The sequence below is a fragment of the Macaca fascicularis genome, chromosome 9, assembly GCF_037993035.2.
Source record: "Macaca fascicularis isolate 582-1 chromosome 9, T2T-MFA8v1.1".
NCBI lineage: Eukaryota > Metazoa > Chordata > Mammalia > Primates > Cercopithecidae > Macaca > Macaca fascicularis.
In genome coordinates this window covers 117538041-117551506 of record NC_088383.1, presented here as the reverse complement: position 1 = coordinate 117551506, position 13466 = coordinate 117538041, and the positions used below count along the sequence as shown (strand labels likewise).

The 13466-nt window shown below is 39.5% G+C and overlaps 1 pseudogene; it reads right to left on the bottom strand.

Moving 5' to 3' along the window:
• Positions 1-3336: 3336 nt before the first annotated feature.
• Positions 3337-4091, bottom strand: LOC102127460 (protein tyrosine phosphatase type IVA 1 pseudogene; annotated as a pseudogene).
• Positions 4092-13466: the final 9375 nt, after the last annotated feature.

Here is a 13466-nt window from a genome sequence, read left to right as displayed (position 1 = left end):
ATTTATTATACTTTAAGTTCTAGGGTACATGTGCATAACGTGCAGGTTTGTTACATATGTATACTTGTGCCATGTTGGTGTGCTGCACCCATCAACTCGTCAGCACCCATCAACTTGTCATTTACATCAGGTATAACTCCCAATGCAATCCCTCCCCCCTCCCCCCTCCTCATGATAGGCCCGGAAGGGGAACATCACACACTGGAACTTCTTATAGACTTAGAGAGGTCACAAGCCCAGAAGATGTGGAAAAGTTTGGAACTTCCGAGATAGTTGTTGAATGACTTTGACCAAAATGCTGATAGTGCAATTAGGTCCAGTCTAAGGTGGTCTCAGATGGAGATGAGGAACTTCTTGGAATCTGGAGTAAAGGTTACTGTTGCTATTCAAAGAGACTGGCAGTATTTTGGCCCTGCCCTAGAAATCTGTGGAACGTTGAATTTAAGATAAATTATTTAGGGTATCTGGGGGAAGAAATTTCTAAGCAGTGAAGCATTCAACAGGCAGCAAAACATAAAAGTTTGGAAAATTTTCAGCCTGATATGCAATAGAAAAGAAAAGCCCATTTTCTGGAGAGAAATTCAACTTAGCTGCAAAAGTCTGCATAAGTAGCAAGGAGCCAAATGTTAATCACCAAGACAATGGGAAAAATGTCACCTGGGCAAGTCAGAGTTCTTTAAAAGCAGCTCCTCCCATCACAGGCTCAGAGACCTAGGAGGGAAAAATGGTTTTGCAGGCCCAGGCCCAGGGGCCCCCTTACCTTGGGACTTGGTGCCCTGCATCCCAGCCACTCCAACTGTGGCTAAAAGGGGCCAATGTACAGCTCAGGCCGTTGCTTCAGAGGGTGCCAGCCCCAAGCCTTGGCAGCTTCCATGTGATATTAAGCCTGCAAGTACACAGAAGTCAAGAATTGTCATTTGGGAACCTCCGCCTAGTTTTCAGAAGATGTATGGAAATGCCTGGATGTCAAGGCAGAAGTTTCCTACAGGGGTGGGGTGCTCATGGAGAAATTCTGCCAGGGCAGTGCAGAAAGGAAATGTGGAGTTGAGGGTCCCACACAGAGTCCCCATTTGGGCATTGCCTAGTGGAGCTGTGAGAAGAGGGCCACCATTCTCCAGACCCTAGAATGGGAGATCCACTGACGGCTTGCATCATGTGCCTGGAAAAGACACAGACACTCAACACCAGTCTATGAAAGCAGCAGGAGAGGGACTATACCCTGCAAAGCCACAGAGGCAGAGCTGCCCAAGGCCATGGGAACCCACCTTTGGCATCAGCATGACCTGGATGTGAGACATAGAGTCAAAGGAGATCATACATAAAGCAACCTTCTATATCATAGGATCCCACAGCACAAACTATGAATTCAGTGATCTAGCTACATATTGATGCCATTAAAAATTCTACAGAGGAAGGAAACAGAATGTTATTAGTTTACAAAAATAATGTTATAGACCTTGAATCAATAAATTGCATGCTCAGGCATTTGTAGGAGTGAGAATTACCCTGTCATAGTCACCTGAAATCAGAATTATACTTGGTAACTATACAGAGTGTGCAACTGGTAAGCCTAAGTGGCAATGGAACTGACCACCAGGGCATCATCTTCTGAGATACTAAAGATATCAACATATGAATTCGAATTACAGTATATGTAGTCTATATTTTACACAGTTTATTTCCTTTATAAAACTTTATATTAAGGATGTAGCATATGTATGTGTGTGTGTGTGTGTGTGTGTGTGTGAATGAAGCCTATTATACTAAAGGAGAAAGGAATTGCACTTAAACCCTGCAATCTAGTTGGTAAGGTTACTTCACATGGGGTTACAAATTAAAAATTTGGCACAGCTATTCCTGTAGACCAGCATTAAGCAGATGAGTAAATGGGTGATAAATGATGGTTTGCACGTTTCTCACTGTTGGGGTCTGAATTACCAATAAGTAAGAAAGCAGGCTAGAAAAGTACATATGGTTATGGATTGCAATTGGAGACATCATAATAAACACACATGTAGCATAACATAAATACAGATGCATATAAAATGATTTACAGGTATCTGTATATATTGGTTAGTATACACAAATATAAATGCTTGTTCTTTGTGAGTTTTGTTTGCTGTTTGTATTTTATTTTATTTTATTTTTATTTTTTGCATGTCATTATTCATTTAGATGTTTCAGCTCTTGCACTAAGTTTTTACACTGACAAAACTATTTCTCCCACAGAACTATAACCACACATCCCCAGACAGTATAAATATATGGTTGAACTAACATTAATACACATCACCATTTTATCAATTACATAATAAAACAAATTATCAAGTATCCAAATATTAAGTTACACAGCTCAAAAGGCATATAAAATGTTAGATGTCTGCTCAATTCATTAGCAGAAACCCACTTCTTTTTTTGCAAGAGAGGCTGGGAAGGTAAAAAAAAATTACACTTTCAAACAAAAATAAGTTGGCAAACACACTTCTGATAAGTATGGAAAAAAATTACAATAATTTCAGGAAGTTTATGATTACAATAAGAAAGCATCTCTACCTTTTAAAAATGTTTTGCTGAATTAAAGAGCATATTCTACATGTTCTGCACAAGACAAAGGCAACATCTTGCTAAAAATAATTAATAGCCCCCTCCAATTCTTTTCTCAGGCCCTCCTTGTTAAGTTGCACTTCAAAGTGCAAACATTAAATTAATGTAAGGCTTTTTTGTCTGAAGACATTAAAGACATGTGCTTCTGTACAATGTAGATTTTCAAAATGGAGTTTTTTTAAATAATAGCACAAAGTGAGATTTATAGAAACACATTAAATAATCACTGTAAGACTTGGTAAAAAAAAAAAATCAATGGTTAGGCAAACCTGATGTATACTGGTATGAGTGTGGGAGATGTAAACATCAAGTGAGCAAATAACCATGTAAGCCCTATTTTCAATGTTTGAAATGATTGAAGGAATAAACCACATAAGGTCTAGAGTGTTCATAGTTCCTGGGATTTTAGTTCTGTATGGTACTAAAAATATACAAGTATTGTGCTGGGTATTTTGGCACCTAATCTTCCTCAATTTCTTATGTATTGATAAGATTCTGGCATGGGAATAGAAACAAGTCATAACTCAATACTGCATGATTTTGGGAAAGGTCAACTGATACAAATGACAAGCACATTTTATATGCTGACAGCGAGAATCTTTTGCCAAGTATCCAAATAGGTTGACTGTAACCCAAATACAGAGATTGCCAAATCTGTCTAGCTTGTGGCCTGGTAAAACTGCCTTTCAATACTCCTATGGAAGCTACACTAGACTTACTCACTAAGCCAACATGTTGGCTAATATGTATAACAAATTAGGCTCTATCTCAAGTTCCACTTCCAATAGCACTAGGCACCCCAATTTTATTGAATGCAACAGTTGTTTCTATGACCATTGGAATCTTTGAAACACAGCCGCATTTTAGGACGAAACTTCTCCAAATACAAAAGTTGCTTGCTGTTAAAAGCTCCATGCTGCTTTTGTTTTATGAATTGTACTGCATCTTCATATTTCATTCCACCTTCAATTAATGCTAGGGCAACAAGTCCTGGAGCTCTCTCAAGGCCTGCCACACAGTGAACAGCAATACAACAACCAGGTTCTTCACGAAACTTAATTTTTACAAGGCTTAACCAGTCATCAACAATCTGGTTGGATGGTGGTGCACCATCATCAAAAGGCCAATCAAAAACATGGATACCTTCTTTCTCCACAAGAGTGATGTCATAAGTTGCTTCACATACTCTTACTATTGTGGTAACTCCATACTTCTTAAGTTCCTCTATAAATTTGTTTAAGGTCACATTGGTTGGATTGTGTGTAATAAGAAATCTTATGTTCTTGTATGTGACTTCCACAGGAGCTGGGCGGTTCATTCCAGCCATGTTAATTTAGTTAAAAAACACTCAATAGGGTTATGAAATAATTTTTTAAAAATTGGAATACAGAAATGATGCAAAGAAACTGAAGTCTACTTCAATATACTCCACTGAAATTCTCAGTGCTTGAGTATGAAGTTGTAAGTAATGATAAATGAAATGAACCTCCTAACAAGCAGCAGCAATTCTTTAATCCAGTAATACTGAGGCCACCAGAAAAGAAGTGCACTGAGGTTTACCCCATCCAGGTCAGAACTCTTGTAAAATGCTCTGTGGATTTCAATTCAACACTTCTGTGTCCAGGATAACCAGTCTTATGTGGGCTTCTTGATGGAGTATTTATCAGTTTCTACAGTTCACTTGTCTGCATAGAGGTCGTGCTGTGCCTGGCAGTAATCTCCACTGCCCTTCAGAAACTCCATAAATGTGTGACCAAGAACACCACAGCATTGAGCAATATGTTTACTCATTGAAGATTGTGGCCTAATCATACAACCAGTCCCGAGGCGGCGTCAACACAGGCGGTGGTGGCGGCTGCAGGGCAGGAGGCAGCCGTGGTCATGGCGGAGCGGCGGTGGCGGCGTTGCAGGAGGCGGCAGGGGCACCAGACCTGTATTTTATTTTATTTTTTATAAGAATGCAGGTAATTCCTTCTTCCTGCCTATCTTTCAGAGCACCTGTGACATTTACTAATTTAGAAAAAAATGCAGAACCTATTTAACACTGTGATGAGACGAGTTATATAATGCATGAAAATAATGTTTTATTTTCAGGCTGTTCATAAAGTGGTTTTACCTTTTACAACTTCCTTGTAAATTGATTAAAGGATCTTAGTCAAATATTTATAAATAGGAGAACTTAAGCGCTCTTCTTAAGCCACTGTAGTTTGGAATTTAAGCAGAGATACAATGATTGGTTTCAGGCCTATTCCAGAATTTGTTGATGCGTGGCAATATTTTAAAGGACAGTACCATCATTCCCTGGGTAGCGTGTGAAAAGAACCAGCATCTTTGCTCTTCCTCTAGTTTTCTCTCGTTTCTTTATAAAAACAATCTAAAATAGAAGATATTTTATCAAATGGTATCACAAGGTGCAGCATTTTGTGAGCCAATAAGTCACTGTTCTAATTTGTGAGACATATATTTGTACTAAAGTCATGTAACCATCAAGGAAGGGAAAAACCTAAAAATGAGAAGGAAGAAAACTGAGGGTAGTATTTACCTGAATGAATACAGAAGCATTAAAGGAAGAGAGACTATGCTGTACTCTAAAATAATGTCACCAAAAAATGGAAAACTTTCGAAGGAGAATATGGGTATTTTTCCTTTAGCATAAACTAGCATAGCATTCTTAATTAGTTTGAAGAATTATTTCCTCAAATAAATTGCTATTCAAATTCAAAATAGCTGCAATACATGCTCCTATTATAAGTTAAGAGAAATAGTGTAAAATAATCAGGTATCAGACTGGTTTCCAACCCGATTTCACCACTAACCAGCTGGAACCTCATCGATCATAGAGTGTGATAATTGTCTTAGATCATCTTTTGAGCATGTTGTGTGTATATGTGCCCAAAGGATCCAACATTGTTTTTGAGGTCTTCCTTTGTAGGGTTTCCCACAGGCCAGAACACGGAGCACGAGTTAAAAGCCAGGTAGAGGTGTCCAGTCATTGGGAATGAGATGGCAGAGTAAAGCCCCTTCCCAACTCGGATACATCGACCCTCCAGGAGTCCGGGGTCGACCGCCCCCGCGGGCAGGGTGCGCCGACTCAGCGGGGGGGACCCGCGGCTGAGGGGGCGCAGAGTAGGCAGCGGGAAGAGGCGGAGGCAGCCCCTGGGAGGCCGAGGGGAGGTCGCCGGCTGCGCCTCCAGTGCCCGGAGCCCTGGCAGCGCCCGCCCCTCTTCCCGCGTCGCCCGCCAGCGCCCGCGCCCGCTCAGCCAGTGACTTCAGCTCAGCTCCACCTCCGCGCGGTGGCAGCTGGCTCCGTCCAGACCCGCGCTTGGCACAAACCCAGCCCGGGCGAGCGGCCGCCGCCTGCCTGGTGCCACCTCCGCCTGCCCCCCACCACGGCCCTGCTTGGATGGAGCTGGGGTCCTGAGCGCCAGCCCCCGACACCCTGCAGCGCAGAGCCGTGCGCGGCTACCTTGGGTCTGGGACCCCTCTCTCCGCTGCTCTCCGCCCCCGCGATGGGAAAAGTGGGCGCCGGCGGCGGCTTCCCAACCCAGCTGAGCCCTAAGTTCTGTATTCTAGCGGGAGATGTGGGCGCAGCCACCGCGACCAGGTGCAGGAGCGGAGGCCACTTCGCACAGAATCAGCCACTGTCCAATGGTCTGGCCCGCACAGCAGGAGTTGTGAGGTTCCCATGTGACTGGGGATAAGGGGAACGTTCCAAAGCCTGTTGGTTGGTCTGTTGCAATGTGGGGGCGGGTGGGGCTTCAGGACTGGGAAGCGCTGAGCGCCTTCCGTCACCTGCTGAGGGATCTGGCTTCACCATTTCATGCTACACACCAGACCACTGAATAGTTTTCTCCAAATCTCTATTTCCCAACTCCTTGACCACCATGTGTGAAGCTGAAGATCACACCAAAAGGGGAAGGGGTTAAAATATAGTATCTGGGGTTCAACGATTAAAAAGTTTACATTTACAGGTAATCTGCAATACATGCCCTTAGTGTACTCCTTGTGGAGTTTTTTGTTTGTTTTCCTTCTTCTTTTTTTTTTTTTTTTTTTTTTTTTTTTTAAAGAACTTGTCTGTGTATTTCCGGACAGGGCACTCCAGCACTCCAGCATCTTCTAAAAGACCCAGTGTAGGAAGTGATGTGTATGTGTATGTGTATGTGTATGTGTGTGTGTGCGTGTGTACTGTGAGCAGTCCTAGGTAGGTCAGATATCCCAGTACAACTACACCTTCCATCCACGCCCCCATCATGCCCCTATTGCGAGAAGAAAAATAAACTCTTAGCCTTTCCTTTATGGAGGGAGGGAAGAAATTACTGGATTACAGGAGGCCGATACTGGAGTTTGAGGCTGGGATTCTGCTGAGAACAAAGCAGATAGTTAAAAGTGAACGCTGATAATTTGGGCTCTTACCAGGAAAGTTTTCGGGTTTCTAGAAAATTCTGTATGTCTGGAATTTGAGGGAGGTGTTTTGTTTGTTTGTTTTGTGTGTGTGTGTGTGTGTTTTAGTTTAAGCTAAACTTAGAAATCAACTTGCCCTCAAAATAAGGCAACAGTTTCAATGGCAGTAGCTCAAGACCATTTATTTTCAAATGTGAAAAGGTCTCCAGATTGTCATAAAGCAGGCAAGAGACCATAAAAAGTAAGGGTGGATAAAAATAAAATGAAATAAAAGTTGGAAACTCAGTTAAGAAACTGAGAATTTTATTGTTTGTCGTATGCGATGGTTATCCAGCCTAGTAGTTTTCACGATGTTTGTATATGACGTTTAATTTCCAGAAACTTTCCAGGAGAGATACACATTATCATGTTGTACTTGTTTCTAGATCTTTAATAATAGCAGTCATGGACATTCAAAATTAATAGTTTGCATTTTATGAATATTCTTGGTACACAGATACAGATTTCATTATGCCAAATCATGATAAGGCATTTAGTATTGAAGTTTATTTCATAAGAATGTGCCCAGGATTTCCCCTAATATTCAGCCTTCATTACATGGGCTCTGATTTTATAGCGGTTAACTCCAGAGTAATAAAATAAATGAAGTAAAAATTATTTTCCTTTGGACACTGAAGACTTTGCCCTCACTTCCTACCTTACTTAGTTGAGTTTTCAGATTGTAGCCACCATAGTTAATCCTGGAATTTGAATTTAAATCTTATTGAACTGATTGAATAACTTTCTACTTTAAATAACTTAACGTTTCTGACTTTAAAGGAGGGTTTTCGAAAGAAGCATGTAGTTACCAGACTATGAAGCAAATAACTTATGAATGATATTGTTTATGCTGTAAAATATGAATTGTGCATTAAACCTCTTTCATCTAGTTTACTTCTTGAAAGAGTGAGAAGAGTATATCTTTGTCTAAGTAACACCAATTAAGAACTGTCTAAAATAACTTCTACCCTCCTTGCCTATCCATGGTTGCTTATAAGTGTAATGGAGCTTATGGGGTTACACCTTAGAGACTGGCTGGCACAGAATTCTAGAATAATGCAGTAAATATTGAGGTGGTGATTGCTAAACATTTGAGTACCCTAACGTATTTCACTCTACATTGTACCCAACATAGACACAAACAAGTTACTTTTTCAGTATTTACATATAGATTGAGGGTGGAGAAAAATAGTTATTGCCCAAGTCTTCAAAAACAAAGGTATTCAATTTCCCCAGCCCTCTTTTTCTGGTCTGGTTTCATAGGAAATTACGTATCACATATACATTATGTGTGTGTATTTTATTTTAATGAGTGAGTGTTTATAAAACTTCTTTGATGAAGGTTAACAGACGTTTCTCATTGGCAATGATTTATGAGAAATGGTTATCAAAAGGAGCCATCTCCAATTTTTTTCTTTAACTCGTCTTAATGTTATTATATTTTTAGTGCTATCTATATGAAAAAGCACAGCTCTTGGATCATTTTCCATGAAGCTTCTTTTTTTGAGTTGACATCCATCAGCTCACTGTTCCTGTTCAACCTGGGCCAGCTTTAAGAATTTGTTTTAATCTTTTAAAGCAAATAGCTGAAAAATGAAATTATCTCATTTCAGCTATTTTATGGAGTAGGCATTATAATTCTCATTATATGGAAGAGAGAGCCGACGTTTAGAAAACCTGTGACGTGGCCAAGGAAATTGACTTGGTCTGTTCAGGCTGCTAGAACAACATACTCTCAACTGAGTAACTTATAAACAACAGAACTTTATTTCTGCTAGTTCTGGATGTGGGAAAGTCCAAGATCAAGGCACTGGCAGATTCTGTCTCCGGTGAGGGCCCATTTCCTGGTTTGTAGACAGCCATCTTTCTTCTGTGTCCTCACATCGTAGAAAGGGGTATAACAGCTCTCTGGGGCTTGTTTTCTAAAAGCACTAATCCCACCATGAGTGCTCTGACTTTAGGGCCTCAGCATCTCCCAAAGTCTCCCCAGTCCCCAATATCCTCACCTTGGTGACTAGGTTTCAACATATGAATCTGAGAGGGACACAAACATTCAGACCAGAGGAGGTAAAGAGCAGAGCACTGGCTAGGACTGTACTACACACCTATTAGAACAGCCAAAACCCCAAACACTGTCAATTTCCAAATGCTAGCAAAGGTGTGGTATGGCCAAAACTGGTGGGAATGCAAAATGGTAGAGTCATTTTGCAAGACAGATTGGAAGTTTCTTACAAACTAAAGATACTCTTACTGTAAGATCCAGCAGTCATACCAATTAAACATTTATGTAAATGGGCTGAAAACATGTATGCACATAAAACCTTATTTTATTTTCTTGAGATGGAGTTTCGCTCTTATTGCCCAGGCTGGATGCAATGGCGCAATCTCTGCTCACCGCAACCTCCGCCTCCTAGGTTCAAGCGATTCTCCTGCCTCAGCCCTCTGAGTAGCTGGGATCACAGGCATGCACCACCACGCCTGGCTAATTTTCATATATTTAGTAGAGATGGGATTTCTCCATGTTAGGCAGGTCTTGAACTCCCAACCTCAGGTGATCCGCCCACCTCGGCCTCCCAAAGTGCTGTGATTACAGGCATAAGCCACCGCACCCGGCCCACACAAAACCTTTTACATAAGTTTTCATAGGAATTCTAATCATAATTTGAGAAATCTGGAAGCAACCAAAATAACCTTCAATAAGTGAATTTATAAACTATGATACCATTGTATCTACATAATCCATATAATGTAATATTATCCAGTGATTTTTTTAAATGAGCTATCAAACCATGAAATATACGGAGGGGTCTTAAATGCTAAGTGAAAGACACCAGTCTGCAAAGGCTACATACTGCGTGGTTTCAACTATATGACATTCTGGAAAAGGCAGAACAGTAAAAAGATCAGCAGTTGTCAGGGGTTAGGTGGAAGGAAGTGATGAATATACAGAACACAGAGGATTTTAGGGCAGTGAAAGTATTCTGTATGGTTCTATAATGGTGGATATATGTCATTATTCATTTCTCAAAACCCACAGAATATTCAATAGCAAGAGTTGACACAAGGATTTTTGGTCATCATAATGTGTAAATGTAGGTTCATGGACTGTAACGAATGTCCCACGGCGGTATGGATGTTGACAGTGGGGGAGGCTGCCTGTGTCAGGGCAAAGGGCACAGGGAACTCTCTGTCCTTTCTACTCAATGTTGCTGTGGACCTAACACTGCTCTAAAAATTATAGTCTATTAATAATAAAAATAACATTAGATATAAACGATAAAAAAAAAAAAACTCCAATTGATCTTTCACCAAAGCCTAGGGAATATCTTGCCTTTCAGGCTTTGATGCAGGATATAGGAAAATGAATATTAAAGAACTTGTATTTTAAATAATTTCGTTGGGTAAATTCCAGTGGGCGGTGTGAGCAGGGAATATCTTTAGTTTGGTAACTTCGTCTCTCTGTAGAAAAGAAAGACTTTAACATGTGCCCGTCACATCACTTTCTTACCTAAGGTAGTGATTAGTGGTTCTCTCACCTGCTCATCTCTTTATTTTTGTGCTGGAATCTGTAACTGGCAATTCCTTGAGCCTGAGATAACCCATGATGATCATTCAGGTTATTCAGCAGACCATTTAAAGGATTTGTGGTTCTTCTGGGTTAGAGTACTTCTCTGAGTTAATAAGGAAATGCGATTCTGTTGAGAGGTTGGATATGAACACTTGACTTGATGTTTGATAAGATCTTTTTACCACCTTTTAAAAGTAAGAAGATAGGGGCCGAGCATGGTGACTCATGCCTGTAATCGCAGCATTTTGGGAGGCCGACGTGGGTGGATCATGAGATCAGAAGTTCAAGACCAGCCTGGCCAACATGGTAAAACTCCATCTCTACTAAAAATTAAATAATAATTAATAAAAGAAAACCTGGACATGCTGGCGTGTGCCTGTAATCCCAGTTACTAGGAAGGCTAGGCAGGAGAATTGTTTGAACCTGAGAGGTGGAGGCTGCAGTGAGCTGAGATTGTGCCACTGCACTCCAGCCTGGATGACAGGGCGAGACTCCGTCTCAAAAAAAAACAACAAAAAACCATATACACACACATGCACACACACATATATACACACATATACATATATACACACACATATATACCCTATATATACACACATATATACACACACACATATATATATGAAACAATTTTTTGTTTTTGATTTTTTCAGCAAGACCGTAATTTTTTCTTTTCTAAATAAATAAAATTAGTGTTCTGGCAGTATTCATCAATGAGAAGGAATGTGTCAAGGAAAGCAAGACACTGTAGTGGAAAATTCATAATATTTGGTAGGAGACAGAGAATTCTTGTTTATTAACAATGTGGTGGTCAGAAAGTCTCTTTGATTTCCTTATTTAAATATGTTGATTGCACCTGCCTGGCTTGCCAACTATGTGAGATATATGTCTAAAGCATTTACACTGGTGGGTACTTAATAACTGGTACTGTTTTTATTAAAGGAAAGGGTTTTCTGCTGGAATGCAGTACGTTCTAGTTCTCCAGTTCTTAGGTTCTAGTTCTCATTCCCTATGTAAATTTAATTAGCCAAGTAATCACAATACATTCATATTTCTTGATATCAATTTTATTCTCTATAGTATCAAGATAAATAAGCTAGAACTTATCTGAAGTGCCATCCAGGTATGAATCAGTGTGTCAGATTTTTAAGTTTCAGGTGTTGAGCACCAAGGACATCTAAGTGAAGTGCACTGGATATCCTGGAGAAACAGAGATGATGCATAGATCTGTACCATCAGTGTAGCAGTAATAATATATCACATTTCACATGTAACGTTGCCCTTAGATAATTGGGGAAGTGTCTTCCCCACTGTTAATATGCATATTATGCAAGGAAATTCCTGAAATTTAAAATTCAGGGTGACTTTTATTTAAATCAAAGTAAAGAATAGATTTTTCATACTGAAAAACAACTCATGAATATGTCCTTTGTGTGATAGATTTGTATGAAACTTTATATAGAAAATATTTATTGACTTGATATAAGCATCCTCTACTATCAACCTAATACAGGTGAAAAACAAAAACAAAAACAATAAATGCTTGCCATGAGGACAGGTATCTGAGTCTGCATTGTTTATCAGTATATTTCAGGGATCTAAAGAATATCCGTCATAGTTTAAGGGATCAATAAATGATATATGTAGATAAATACATACATAGATACATAGATATGTAGAAATAGATATATCTGCAATATAGTAAAATCACATGTGTTTTCTTCCAGAGTTGCCTGCAAAAGGAGCTTCCAGGCATTTGTTTAAGAACTACCTTGTTTAGAAGACTGTAGGGATAATTGTATTAATCTCACTTCACTGTTTTATATTATGTAGAAGTCAAGCTTCCCCAAAAGTCCATCATTAGCTTTTTTATATTTAAGTATATGTGTGAGTGATTCATTTATTTACAGTAGAATGTGATTATCTAGGCTGTGATCTTTATTTTCCACCATTATTTAATATGTTTCTGTTTTTTAAAAAGGGGAACAAGAGTGATTTTATCATCTTTTTGTCAAGCAGCCCAAATCAGAGTACACAGTAGAGTGTGTGCATTGTGTCAAGTTGGTTGGTGGCCCATTTTATTGTGTTACTGGTTTCCTGAATACTGTTCTCACTAGTCAGCAAAGTTTACACATTCAAATAAAAGACAGTGGTTATATAAATTAAATCATTACCTTTCAATATTTTAATCTTCATAGACTTATACAGTTTATAGGAAATGTATACAGATTAATACAAAATTTATACAAAAAGAACTTATTTTATTATTAGAGTAATTTGAGTGAAATAAAAATGATTGCTTGAAGCTGCTCAGGGAGAAATTTGAATCTCTGAGTGAAGCATTACAGGCAGCTTGAAGGGCGTCCTCGTGGTCTAGTGGGTCAGGGAATTTGAGGTCACTTAGAATCATTGAGCCTCTTCAGCTAATTACTGGTGAAACAAACAAACAAAAACCACGCGTTCAGTGATATGCATTTTTTTCAATATTATTACTATACTTTTTTTTTCTTTTTTATTATACTTTAAGTTCTAGGGTACATGTGCACAACGTGCAGGTTTGTTACATATGTATACATGTGCCATGTTGATATTCATTTTTATCTCATAAACAACTCCTTTTGGTTACCATCTCAAAGGAACTAAGCATTTCTTATTATCAAATTACTGACTTCATTTCCCTGTACACTGGATAAACTAAAGTATCCATTTAGGCTACCCTATTATCAGCAAGTAGAGTTTTATGACAGAGTATATAAATTTCAGGCTTAGAAATCAGATAGCCGGCCGGGCGCGGTGGCTCAAGCCTATAATCCCAGCGCTTTGGGAGGCCGAGACGGGCGGATCACAAGGT